Genomic DNA, 13,794 nt, shown 5'->3' with positions numbered 1-13,794 from the left:
CAGGGACCAGTAATACTGGCATCAGTAGATTTTCGCTATAGCGTTCCCTTCAACCATCATCTGCCTAGTACTGCGACATATATAGACACTTGAACTTAATCCTTATTGTTTCTGGCTATGAGGTTATCTGAAAGATGTATTCAGTGCTCTAATTACTATCATAGTCGAACTGAAGGCACGCATTGCGCAATGCTTTCTGAACGTGACCTCCGAGACACTCCGATCTGTTGTGGAACATTCTGTTTTCGGTTTCCAGCTTATGGCAGAAAACCGTAGACACCATTGTTTTTTTTTCTTTTTTTTTTTTGAGGTACCCGTCTTCTGACAGTTTTGATGCGGCCCGCCATGAATTTCTATCCTGTGTCAACCTCTTCATCTCAGTGTAGCACTGCTCGTTATTTCGTGGACAGACGTTTGTGGACAGCTAATGCTGGAACTGTAGAAAGACTATATCTGAGCAGAAACCATCAGTTGACAGCGAAATACCTACACCGTAAAAAAGTAATATTTATGGTTTGAAAATAATTACTCAGATTAATCTGGGAGTACCAGTTATCTCATTACATCATCAGGATTCTGTGAAGATATGTATCGGCTCCGTATCACTTGAGTGCAGTGTTGACATTTCGCCTTGTCTCTGATCATTGAACTATAGGTGTGACTGATAACATATCACAACATCGAACTCTCCATGAGAAAATCTACATATAAAACGGCATGCTGATAATAAATGAAATAAAAAGCTATGTATTCGAACGACGAGTGTGCTGATAATAGAAAAGCACATGCAGCTACATAGCCTTCTTTCGCGCATTTAACTTTCGATAATTCGATACAATCAACGAGTTGGTTGAATACGTTATGAGAAGCTGCGTATTGGATGCTACAGGAAGTAGATACTGTCCCACTTTACCGACCAACGTGGCACTGATATTAACAGATACACAGAGATATCTAAGAACAAGGAGTCGAATAACCGTTAAACTACCTAGATTTTGGTTCCCCGCTGCCTGCCTAAATTGCCTGACTGATTTCCTTCCCGGCCCTTCTCCTAAATCACGGAAGCTTAAACTCTACGTGGGTTATTCAGAGAGTCACGTCCGATCGGTCACGACGTGAAAACCACAGTGAAAAACAAAGATGTTTTATTTGAAAGAATTTTTCTATACGTTCAGGCTACTTGTCCACGTAGCTGCCACTCCGACCTAGACATCTCTCGTTGCGTTGTACCACCATCGTCAATGGAGACAGCCTCCTGTGCTTTCCGTCACTTCTCTCCGCTGTTTTGCAGTTCCGTGTCTGTGACAAAATTCTGTCTTCATAGCCAGCGGTTCATGTGAGCAGGGATGAAACTCAAGGAAGCTAAATGTGTGCTGCATGGTGGGGGTCAAACACTCCCATCGAAATCGCTGCAGGGGCTTCCTTACTGCCCGCACAGTGTGCTGTATAGAATTGTCATGAAGAAGGCAATGCATGACAAATACGTTATGTGGGGAAATGTATACGCAACTGCGAATATGGACGGCCATCCGCTCTCTCATGGAATGACGACATTGAAAAGTTGTGCTAGACCCGGACTCGAACCAGATTTCCCGCTTATAACGAGCGCTCACCTTACAATTTGGCTACCCTAGCACTACTCATGTCCAAAATCCATATGTCGTCAACCATGCGTCTGCACCCTGCACTTGTACATCAATTTTGTGTATTACCATATAGGGGACACATTTTATTTGCATTCGTGTCCGAAGGAACTTTGCATCGTAATTCGAAATAAGACAGACACTGCTATATCGTACGCTATTAACTATTCTACGTGCCCTTAGGTGCACACTGTGTGCTCAGATTGAAAAGAGCGACACGGAGCGATAGACAGGCATTGTAGAGATATTGTCCAACACAACAAGCTTCATCGGATTTTCTCTGTTGTTTTCATTTAACGATCTACCGGACCACACTTTGCGAATAGCGCCGGTAATATTTCTTGTTCCATCGCTTCCTCTGGATGTGTTTTACAGTAATTATTGCATGCTGGAATGAAAGAAGAGGGACAGTAATTTATTTCTGTATGGAACAGGTGATATTCTACTAATGGTGGACTCCTAAAATTGTGTATTAAATCACTGAGAAATGTACACAGCCCTGCAAACATGGTTGGAGGTTCAACAGACTACTCATCATGAAAAGACAGAAGAAAGTAGCATCACTTGGTCACTGGGAATCCTAAATAAAATATACTGGTTCATATTCATGGTATTTAAATGGACCTGAAGATACAGAACTGCCGATACAGCCATCCTGCAAAATGAGACGGACGAAAATGTTTTCAATTACATTTTTCGTCATACTGCCGTATCACTTGGTATTTTGTATGCTGCATTATGTGTGCACTTTTTCGTCATTTACCCCTTTTTCCGGATGAACAATACTAGTTTATTATGGTTTCGTTGAATGGAAGCTGTTTCTACACATTTTAATGATTGATATGTATTCGAAACGATGATGGCTTAAGATTGAAATTGGGAGTAATGCAGTATACAATCAAAGAACTGCGTGTCTCGAATTTTTCCCAAATATAAACGTGTCAATTTCACGCTGTGTAATACTGCTATCCATCGTTGCAGTTGTAAACGTATACGCAGTTGGTCACTGCGTTACGCAGTATCTAAGCTACTCTATGCCTAGCACCATGTAGCATGCCACAGCAATACTTCCAGACTTACGGCAGTCATGGTGTACAGTCATCCACTCTACAGTATTTCATTGTGTAACTACAGAATACCGTTGCTATCTGATCTTGCAACACGTCGACTACTTTCATATTCCTAGTTAAAGGCACCAGGTCCTCTGTGGCAAGGGACGACATGCGCTGTCCGTAGCAGACTGACTGCTGCAGCCAAATGATCAGAACACAGGCGCACCCTTGAGACAAATAACGTGCTTCATATCCCAACCTCTTCGTTATTTGCTTGTAAATTCAAATATAATTAAAAGTGTCAATATCGATATTAACTGACAGGTTATTGCAGGGATATTCCCGTAATTATACGTCTTTCATCCGATAATTCGTGTTTTCCAGGCTCTCGCCGTCTGGTTAAATAGGTGCCCCCCATAGCACCTGGGAAAGTCTGACAAGTGCATGGTGGGCTGCAGCTGGGGCTTGGTGAGTCCAGACAACCCCATCATCCCAGCAAGTGACACATTTGAAGATTGTGCCACTACACGCATGTTTGTACGAACGGAGGAATGAAATGAAAAATCTAAAGCACTTAGATAAAGTGTAATACATGAGCTGACGTATACAGGCTAAGAGAGGGTGAACGGCTGTGGGAAATAATCTTTTAACTTGTTCATGTCTCACTGGTGACCTAGCCCGTCGCAGAGTGGATTTTATTTGCGCATGAAGCAAATCCTAACTGTTATCGCTTCAGGTCACCTAACTGCAGTATATTACAAACCATTATCTGAAAAGGAACAACTCATGGTTCACAGGTATTAATCTGGCTGTAGATTTTAGTGATACACCGTGCATTTTCTTTCTTACAGGATATTCTGTACAAAATGAATTCTGTTCCTTGCGTTGGTGACACTGCTACCGAAGTAAAAAAGCCAGATGTCTGTGACTGTGTGTACGTTGTATGCTCAGACGGAAGTCTCTGATCACCACCTCTGGAACGTTCTGAATGGCTTCATCTTTACGATTTGAATATCGACCAGAGTCCTCGTCATTGACTGAAAGTTACGTACTTTGTTTACTTTCATTCCAGAACGCTACATGGATCAATCTCTTGGTGAAACGCAAGTCAAGAAGGATAATATGTGTGAAAATGATCAAGCCATCCGAGTAAAACGTTTTGTAAAGTTACGAAACCCATAACGTCTTTGAAATCTTACACTTGTACCGGCTACCAGAGGAAAATAAGTACAGCACAACACATTCAGTTAACATAAGAGAAAGTCACTAGCCTTACATCATAGCACTTCCTGTATTACTATTTCAATAACCCTCCATTTCAATACGACACACATTTTTCTTTTTCTTCCAGAATAGTTCAACGTTGCTAGGAATACCTCTAAACGCACAAAGCCTCCTGGAAAACTATGTACATGTATTTGCTGCACTGGTACTATTGTTTCACCTGAGTATGTTATGTAGATGTAATTCATTGAAATTAATGGACATACTGTACACATCTAAGTACTGAGCGCCCTGGTCTATTACTGACTACTACATGTCTGGGTTGGTGAGAGAGATGATGAATGAAAAGATAGATTTACGCCAGGGCGTACAGTCACACAGTGGTGGTACTGGTGTGTGCTTATTGGGCCTGTCATGTCCAGCATCATGGTCAGACAGGAATAGCAAACACAGATAGTGGATTATAAGGCGTACCCAGAAACATATATAGACATTGATCATAACTTAGTAGAGCCGAAGAGTATGCTGAAGTTAAAGACACTACTCAGGAGGAATCCATGAACAAAGAAGTGGGATACGGAAATACTGGATAATGAAGTGACACACTTGAAGTTCTCCAAAGCTATAGATACTGCGATAAAGAATAGCTGAGTAGGTAGTTCCATTAAAGGGGAATGGAGATCTCTAAGATGGACAGTCACGTAAGTTGGAAAGGAAAACATGCTTACAAAGAGGGTAACTGTGAAGAAACCGTGGGCAAGAGAAGAAATATTTCGATCGATCGATGACAGAAGGAAGTAGAAAACCGTTCAGGGAAATTCAGGAATACAGAAGTTCAAGTGATTCATTGGTGAAATAAACAGTAAGTGCAGGGACGTTAGGGCGCAATGTGAAGAAATGGAAAAAGAAAAAACTGTCAGAAGGACTAACTCAGCGTACTTCGGTGAATTAAAGACAAGGGTGCTAATATTAAGAACGCAATGCAGAGAGGAGAGAGTATAAATGGAAAGAATACACTGAAGAGCTCTTTGTGTGGGACGGCTAGCCTGATGACGTGGTAGAAGAAGAAACAAGAGTCGACAGGTAAGGGATGGGGGATCGAGTATTAGAATAAAAACTTAAAAGAAATTTGGACGGCTTAAGATAAAATAAAGCAGAGTGGACAAATAACTTTCCATCACTGTGCGACGTAGTAACAAAATGACTATTCACTTTGGTGTATGGAATATATAAGTTTGGCGACATACCATCTTACTTTAGGAAAAACATCATCCACACAATTCAGTAGATTGTAAGAACTGACAAGTGCGAGAATTACGGCACAATTAGCACAGCAGCTCATAATCCCAAGATGCTGACAAGAATAATGTACAGAACAATAGAAAAGAAAACTGAGGATGTGATACACGACGATAGTTTAGCTTTAGAAACGAAAAATTACCAGACAGGCCGTTCTGACGTTGTGGTTGCGTAGAAGCAAGTCAAAAATAGCTCAAGACGCATTCGAAGGACTTGTAACCTGGAAAAAGTGGTCGACAACGTGAAATGGTGTAGTATGTCCGCCGGCCTAGTGGCCGAGCGGTTCTAGACGCTACAGTCTGGAACCGCGCGACGGCTACGGTCACAGGTTCGAATCCTGCCTCGGGCATGGATGTGTGTGTTGTCCTTAGTTTAGTTAGGTTTAAGTAGTTCTAAGTTCTAGGGGACTGATGACCTCAGCAGTTAAGTCACATAGTGCTCAGAGCCATTTTGTAATACGTCCGAAATTCTGAGAAAAATAGGAGTAAGCGATAAGTAAAGACGAGTAATATACAATATTTAGAAGAACCAAGATGTAACTGTAAGAGTGGAAGACCAAGAGCGAAGTACTTGGATTAAAAAGTGTGCCAGACAGGGATGCAGTCTTTCGCCCATACTATTCAATCTAAACATCAAAGAACCAATGACGGAAATAAAGATTCAGAGCGGAATTAAAATTCACGGTGAAAGGATACGATTGATACGATTCGCTGATGACGTAGCTATCCTGAGTGAAAATGAAAAAGAATTGCATTATTTGCTGAATGGAATGAACAGTCTAACGACTGCAGGATATGGACTGAGAGTAAATCGAAGAATGGCGGACGTAGTGAGAAGTAACAAAAATGAGATCTGCGAGAAACTTAACATCAAGATTGGTGATCAAGTGAAGTCAAGGAATTCCGCTTCCTAGGCAGCAAAACAATCCACAATGGACGGAGCAGGAGGGACATAACCAGCAGACCAGCACTGGAAAAAAGGGCATTCCTGGCCAAGAGAAGCGCATTAGTATAGACATAGACCTAAATTTAAGTAAGAAATTCCTGGGAATGTATGTTTGGAACACAGTGATAGTGAGAAAACCGAGAAAGAAGAGAATCGAAGCATCTGAGACGTGATGCTCCAGAAGTATTTTGAAAATTTGGTGGACTGATAAGGTAAAGTATGAGAAGGTTCCTAGAGAATCGGCGAGGAGAGAGATATTTCGAAAACACTGACAAGAAGAAGAGACAGGATGATATGATACTTCTTAAGACGTCATGGAATATCTTCCATCATACTGTAAGGAGGTGTAAAGTATAAATACTGTACAGGAAGGCAGTGATTGGAATACAGCCAGCAGTTAATTCAGGACGAAGGTTGCAAGTACCACTATGAGATGACGATGTTGGCACAGGAGAGGAATTCGTGGCGGGCCAGAACAACCATGACTCAAAAAAATACACCAGTCTGACAGTCGCAATATATGCTTCTAAACGCAGGCGACCATTGAATGCTCCACGCCCCAATCCCCAGATAATGTCCGTTGTTCTGGATTCTGGGTGGCAGCTACCTCGATGTCATGAAGCCCACTAGCAGGGGTCCCCCTGTGTGCCGTCAGCAGTGAAGAACATGCGCGACCCGCTCAGGTACTCCAGAGTCTTGCTGGTAACGCACCCTTCGCCATCTCATGGGCTTGTGTGCTGCAGCCGGCAACAATTGCCCGCTGCCGAGCAGCAGTTACGTGGTCATCCCTTAGGGACTGACCAGGACGATGGCCGATGACGTCCACTTGCTTAGGTGGACGCAAGGGCGTGGTGCCTCCCCCAACCAGATTGTAGACAGCCTGCAGCCAGGCGGCCTCAGTGTAGAAGTTCGCCACACACCAGTTGCCCACGTTGGTGCAATCTCCAAAGTCCCGCATCCGCTACGCCACATTTAGGCGTGCGTCAATGAGTCAGTCAGCACGCACGGAGTCAGCCAATATTTATCACCAGGGGTTGGTAGTGATTACCCTGAAACTCAAAAGTCCTTCATTTTCTACCCATCAAGACGTAAACAGAATGCTCCATGAGTGAATACTTTGAGCCACTAAGCGCAGTTGTTCTTAAACTGATAGCTACCTTCCTGACATAGTCGTACGGGACAAGTACGAGTAAGTTCTCATCCTATTACTTATCCCGTCCGCTTTTCCTAGCTCGTTATGCCCCGAACATGGATTGCTTGTCCTCGTTAAAATTGCAACGTGAGAGTTTCTCGGCAGAATGCAAGTGACCTACTTAGAAAATATTACATCATTTTCGGCCACACGACATTATTTATTCGAAACTAGCATTCCCAGTCTGTAGGTTAGCACAAAGTACAGGTAATATCTTGCACAGCCATTTTTATACAGCTATTTATTTAATTAAACGGCACCGTTACCGGTTCCAATCCAACCGTTTCATTAATAGACAACTTGTTCACGTTATGATAAACGTTTGTCACATTGCATTACTTTTCACTTATTATCCCACCCATATGATGAATTTCCTGGTATTTGTAATACTCTACAACCAAAACGTTATGTGACAAAATATTAGTTTAGCAGTAATCGTGCTTCAAAACGATTATAACCACGTAAACTGAAAATTACAGTTACTCGCGTCTAAATTTCCACGCCATTACGATCCAGTGCTGAATGCTTGGGTTAACGCAGCAGCGAAGAATCACTTTCTTTATGTATATAAGTACATACATAACCTAGGACAACACCAAGATCTTCCCCCACAAAGGAGGATTTATACAAATATGACTGTAAAACAACCAAAACAATACAGTTTTGCTAGTTACAGTTCAAACTGGAAGCGACGGAAGAAAGCGGTCCAACTCGCCACATTGGTTCCCGAAAGCGAGGGTGCGTTTAGTACGCCACATCTGACATTGCGTCTTACATATTATTAAACTGACATAATTCCATTCTACCGAAAAAGGAAAGAGATTTCGGAGTGAGGTTCCTGAGATCTTGCTAGAGATGGAAGTCACTGGAGCGCTTGTCTCGCTCGTCAGATTGGCCGAGCGGTCTAAGGCGCCAGATTTAAGCTCTGGTTCCCGTAAGGGAGCGTGGGTTCGAACCCCACATCTGACAATGCATTTTAAACATTCTGAAACTAACATACTCCCTTCATCTTATAGAACAAGTAAATTACGCAGAAACACGCCGCGGAGATTTTACTAGAGACGACAGTGACAGCAGTGCAGGCGTCGCACGTCCGATAGCCCGAGCGGCCGAAAACAAATAGCGGAACATATTTTTCTCGTGCCGAGTTTCAGCTCTTCTCACGGACGTTTCTGTGGTCGTTGTGTTGTGGCTCAGGGCTATTCCATTTTCCTTCCCTAAAAGGCAACGCGAGAGACTGTCAGGCAAATCGCAAGTGATCTGTACACGGACTAAGACGTCCGCACGTCTGGCAACATTCTCGCCAACTTGTATGCCGTGCCAACGACACGGGTTCATGTCCGATTACCGAAATTAGGCAGCGTTGGCCGTGGCTAGTGCTCGGCTGGATGACGAACTAGGAAGTCCGCGTGTCTTGGTTTCTTCAGTTTTGCCTTTTTCCTTAGTTTTTGGTGCTGCTGTGCGGTAATGGTACGGTCCAGCACGCTGACCCCCTCTTGCTCTCGGTACGCAAAGGCGCGAACATGCGGCCACAGTCAAATGAACGGGTCCGTTGTGTGTTTGTCGATGTGGCCTCTCCCAGTCGTTTCTAGCGCATGTCCTCTACATATACGCCCATTTGCAAGCGTCAGCCGAGCAAAGTCGAGACAAGTCGACACATGGGGACACACGATGCTGTGAATCGTAATCCGCACTAGCCTACGAGGGGAGAAGGGAAACCATTCGTACCGTTGAAAACACTCTCCTGAGTAAAGGAGACAACTTCCGTGCGATGTCCGCGCTTCGAACCCGGAGCAGCTACTTGGGAAGCAACCATGCTGACCGACACACCACCACCGCCTTCTGCTACGCGCTGCTTGCGCCGTGATGTGTCGCCTTCCCTCCTGGCGCCAGAGGCCGAAGGCGATAGCGCTGCAGGCGCTCAACGCCGAGTGCGACGCGAGCATCACTGAACCCGATTTCCTGGTGCTGCTAGGGCGACATACTGTAACTAGGCGCAGAACTGACTTTCTCTGATAAATTGGCCCTTTAATGCACATCAGGGCGAACACGAAATTTCTAATATGAAGTACTCACTGACGATCCAAAGACGTTTCAGTATGTATGCGTCGGTACCACCGGGGCAGAGCCTAAGTATTGTAAAGTGAAGGCCCACAGTTAGAGCCTCACATGAAGTATTTCATTGGCTTCCCACGAGTGCGTAAACCAAAGCGTGGCTGTTGCTAGGAAACGGTCTTATTCGCCGTTCGTTAATATCTAGTTTTCTTTGCATCAATGTGACAATGTTCCTATTACTAAATACAGTTTTGCTAGTTACAGTTCAAACTGGAAGCGACGGAAGAAAGCGGTCCAACTCGCCACATTGGTTCCCGAAAGCGAGGGTGCGTTTAGTACGCCACATCTGACATTGCGTCTTACATATTATTAAACTGACATAATTCCATTCTACCGAAAAAGGAAAGAGATTTCGGAGTGAGGTTCCTGAGATCTTGCTAGAGATGGAAGTCACTGGAGCGCTTGTCTCGCTCGTCAGATTGGCCGAGCGGTCACAGTCTCGCCGCGTCAGCCGTGCTGTGCGGACGTGTGCTGAGTTTCGTGCGCCGCGGTCTGCTGTGCTTCGGCGTGGTAAGTCGCAGTGCGTCTTGCATCGTTGCAGAACTTCTACGCATATTGAAATTTGAAATATGAATCCGTGATGGCCCACTTGAACAGACAAGATACTTTGAAATTCTCGTTTGATCGTAATTACGCCCGACCTAAACTACACGAAATCGAAGATTGGTTGGAATACGAAGTGAAAGTTGATTCAGAGGATGTCATTGGAATGCATCTTTCGATAGTGAGCAGCGTTGTATTTGTGAAATTGAGGAATGCTAACTTATGTGACAAAATAGTTGTCTTGCGGAGGAAGTATGAAATTTAAGCATTGTGATGGAAACGTAGGCGAAGTCACCGTAACACATGCAGGGTTTGGAATACGAACTATCAGGATATTCGAACTACCATTCGAAGTACCGGCGGAACAAATAAACGCAGTGATAGCGCCGTACGGTAAAGTTCTCAGCAATGTTGCCGAACGGTGGTCCAACGCGCGCAAATTCCAAGTTCTCAACGGAGTGAGGCAATTAAAGGTCGATTTGCACAAACATGTACCGTCATACATCAGCGTCTGTGGATACCGAGGTATCGCTATATACGACGGCCAGCCGAGGACGTGCGCGGCGTGCAACTCTCCCGGCCACGTCCGCGCGGAGTGTTTACAGCGGCGAGTGGCGCAGCTGCCGGCTGGCGAGGCGCCGCGACCGCCGGCTATGACTGCGCTGCCAGCGACTTACGCTACGGCTGCCCGCGGCCAAGTCCTGACCCCAAGCCCTGATGTGAATTCGGAGAACCAACCAACCCGAGAAGAAGCCCAGACTGCCACCACTGACACAACAGAAGCTAGACCACCCGAACCTAAGGAAATCGTGACAGCTGTAACGGTTTCAACACAACAGACACCGAAAGATATTGGGAGCCACAGCAAATTATCCGATTCCTCCGCTGTTGAGAATGACATGCAAGAACCATTCCGGAATGATCAACCTCATAGTGAACCGATTTCTCTATTGACACCATCATCCACCAAGAGCACGGTCGACAATTTAGCCCGAAACACCACCCGCTTAGAAGATTTGAAGAATGCTGAGGAAGACAACATCAGACAGCAGCCGGTGAAACCTAAACGGCAAACACGAAAACAGAGCCCTGAAGAGATTCAAGCACTGGAGAAAAAACTCTCCCGTACCAAAAAAATTCTTAAAACAGATCGAAGCGGAAAGCAAGGCGTGGTAGACATCGGAAAACCAGACATCCCCAACCCGAATGAGGACGTACAGATGCACCTCGCCCCTCCAATTGAAGAACCAATGGACACTGTTGACCGCTGCGGAACTGATACGGGGACAGCATGGTCTGACGACACTGAATGCGCTTAGTTGGACTACCGAATGACGCAGGCGTATAAAATCGCCACGCTCAATGTAAACAGAATAGTTTCGGACGTAAAGTTACAATCTGTGAAGGACTACTTATATGCCGCCGACATTGACATAGCGATGTTACAAGAGGTAGTTACAACCAAAATAGCGGATGTGTACGGATATGAGGCGATCTTAAACATAGGCAATGAATGTGGAACAGGAATACTGTTCAAACACGGCATACCATGTACAGCAAAAGCAATACTTGAATCTGGACGAGGCATAACTGCACAAATATATGATCTGCTTCTTGTTAATATATATGCTCCCTCTGGATCCAGCGGAAAACGAGCAAGGGGCAACCTGTTCCGGGACGAAATTGTCCCATTAATAACGGATCCTCGACTGCACATAATTTTGGGTGGAGATTTTAACTGCGTATTGCGTCCAGAAGATCAAATCCCGAACTTCAACTTTTGTGAGGAGCTGTTGCTGTTAATTAACGGGCTGGATATGATAGATGCTTGGTGCCACCTTCGCCCGCACACCCGAGGATACACGTACGTATCCAGTACTTCGGCAAGCAGACTAGACAGGTTGTATGTAACGAAAGGTTTTATCCATAATGTAACTGACTGTGAAATTTGGCCTCTTAACTTCTCGGATCACTGCGCATTTCATATAACCGCGAAGCATACTAAACAAAAAACATTCCTGGGAAGGGGCGTATGGCAGCTAAACGTGTCACTTTTGGAGGACGCAGTACTGAAACAGGAGGTCCATGCTACATGGCAGCGTTGTCTTCGGATGCAATCCAGATATCCTACACGCATCATGTGGTGGCTACAGTCTGCGAAACCGCAGATAAAAAAATGCATCGCACGATATGGTCGCATGAAAGCGTACTGGCGAAAACGCACCTTGGAGTATCACTTTCTTTGCCTCCGCGAACTATATGATGACCCCATGGGATTAGTAGCAAACAGCTCTAGAATAAAACGCACCAAAGCAAGAATAACGGCGTTGGTACGACAATCACTAGAGGGGAAAAAAGTTCGATCGCGTCCTCCGATTGAACTGACGCAGGAGATTACGTCCGTATATCACGTGATACGGGAAGCCAAGAGAGGTAAACAAAAGTTAATCCACACTCTCAGTGATGAACAGGGGAACGAATATGATCAACAAGTCACAGTTAAAAACTACGTGGTGCAACATTATACAGATTTTTACTCCGCATCGGCGACTGACGCGACGGCAAGTGAGCCGCTTTTATCCAACATTCAATCCACGATCCATCCGACTGACAACGCCGACCTTGTAGCCCACATAACTGAGGAAGAAGTATGTGCCATAATCAAAGACTCGCCTACAAAGAAATCTGCTGGTTTAGATGGCCTACCCATAGAATTTTATGCTTGTTTTTGGCACATCATAGGACCGGAATTCACCAAAATATGCAATGAATTATTGGGAGACGTGCAGATGCCATCTCAGTTTACCGAAGGAATGATTGTACTGATCCCCAAAAAACCACGTAGCGCTACGCTGAAGGATTTTCGACCACTAACACTCCTCAATTCCGACTATAAAATCTTCACCCGACTCATAAACTGTAGACTGAAGACGGTACTGCCGAAAGTACTTGGCCCTTATCAAATGAGTGCTGTCCCAGGGAGATCAATGTCGAATGCACTATGTGAATATAGAGACATAATACATTTGTCGTGGCTATGCAAATGCAATGTTAGTCTCATGTTTTTAGACTTCGATAAGGCTTTTGACCGCATCAACCACCACTTTCTACTAACTGTAATGCAACGGATGGGATTCAGTGCTCATTTTATTCAGATCATACGCAAATGTATAGTCGGCACTTCCTCTCGAATCAAAATTAATGGTCAGCTAAGTTCACCAGTCCCGATCAAGCAATCAGTGAGACAAGGCTGCCCCCTTTCTATGGCACTATACGCAATCGCCGTAGAACCGTTACTGTTAAACCTGCATCACAGGTTACAAGGTCTACAGGTGTTGGGTACAAAAACCGTGTGTCACGCTTATGCTGATGACGTCAGTGTAGTAGTTAACACGCACTCAGAAATGGAAGTCGTTCAACAAATAATCCACGCTTACGCCACTTCTTCCGGAGCCAAACTCAATGAACAAAAATCGAAAATTTTACCTGTCGGACCCCATATGGAGACCATTCCAAGAACATGGCTACAAAGAACAGAGAAGACGAACCACTTAGGTATGATTCTAATGGCCAACCCAAGAGAGATGACAGTAGCCAACTGGGACCATAAACTGCATATATTCAGGGCTACTCTCCGTGAACACAAAACTAGAACGCTCAATCGGATACAGAGAGCTCTATTGATTAACAGCTATGCGCTAAGCAAAATATATCACATCGCAGCAGTGTTACCAGTACCCAAGGATACAGCGCAAAAGCTTTTAGCTGCAGCGTATTGGTT

At 44.6% G+C, this 13,794-nt stretch overlaps 1 non-coding gene across 1 annotated transcript; it reads left to right on the top strand.

Moving 5' to 3' along the window:
* Positions 1 to 8,240: 8,240 nt before the first annotated feature.
* Positions 8,241 to 8,324, top strand: Trnal-uaa. The gene has a single exon. It is a non-coding gene; the product is annotated as a tRNA-Leu (tRNA).
* Positions 8,325 to 13,794: the final 5,470 nt, after the last annotated feature.

Source organism: Schistocerca americana, chromosome 7, assembly GCF_021461395.2.
Source record: "Schistocerca americana isolate TAMUIC-IGC-003095 chromosome 7, iqSchAmer2.1, whole genome shotgun sequence".
Classification (NCBI taxonomy): Eukaryota; Metazoa; Arthropoda; class Insecta; order Orthoptera; family Acrididae; genus Schistocerca; species Schistocerca americana.
Note: the sequence above shows the minus strand (reverse complement) of the source record. Positions and strands in the feature narration are given on the sequence as shown.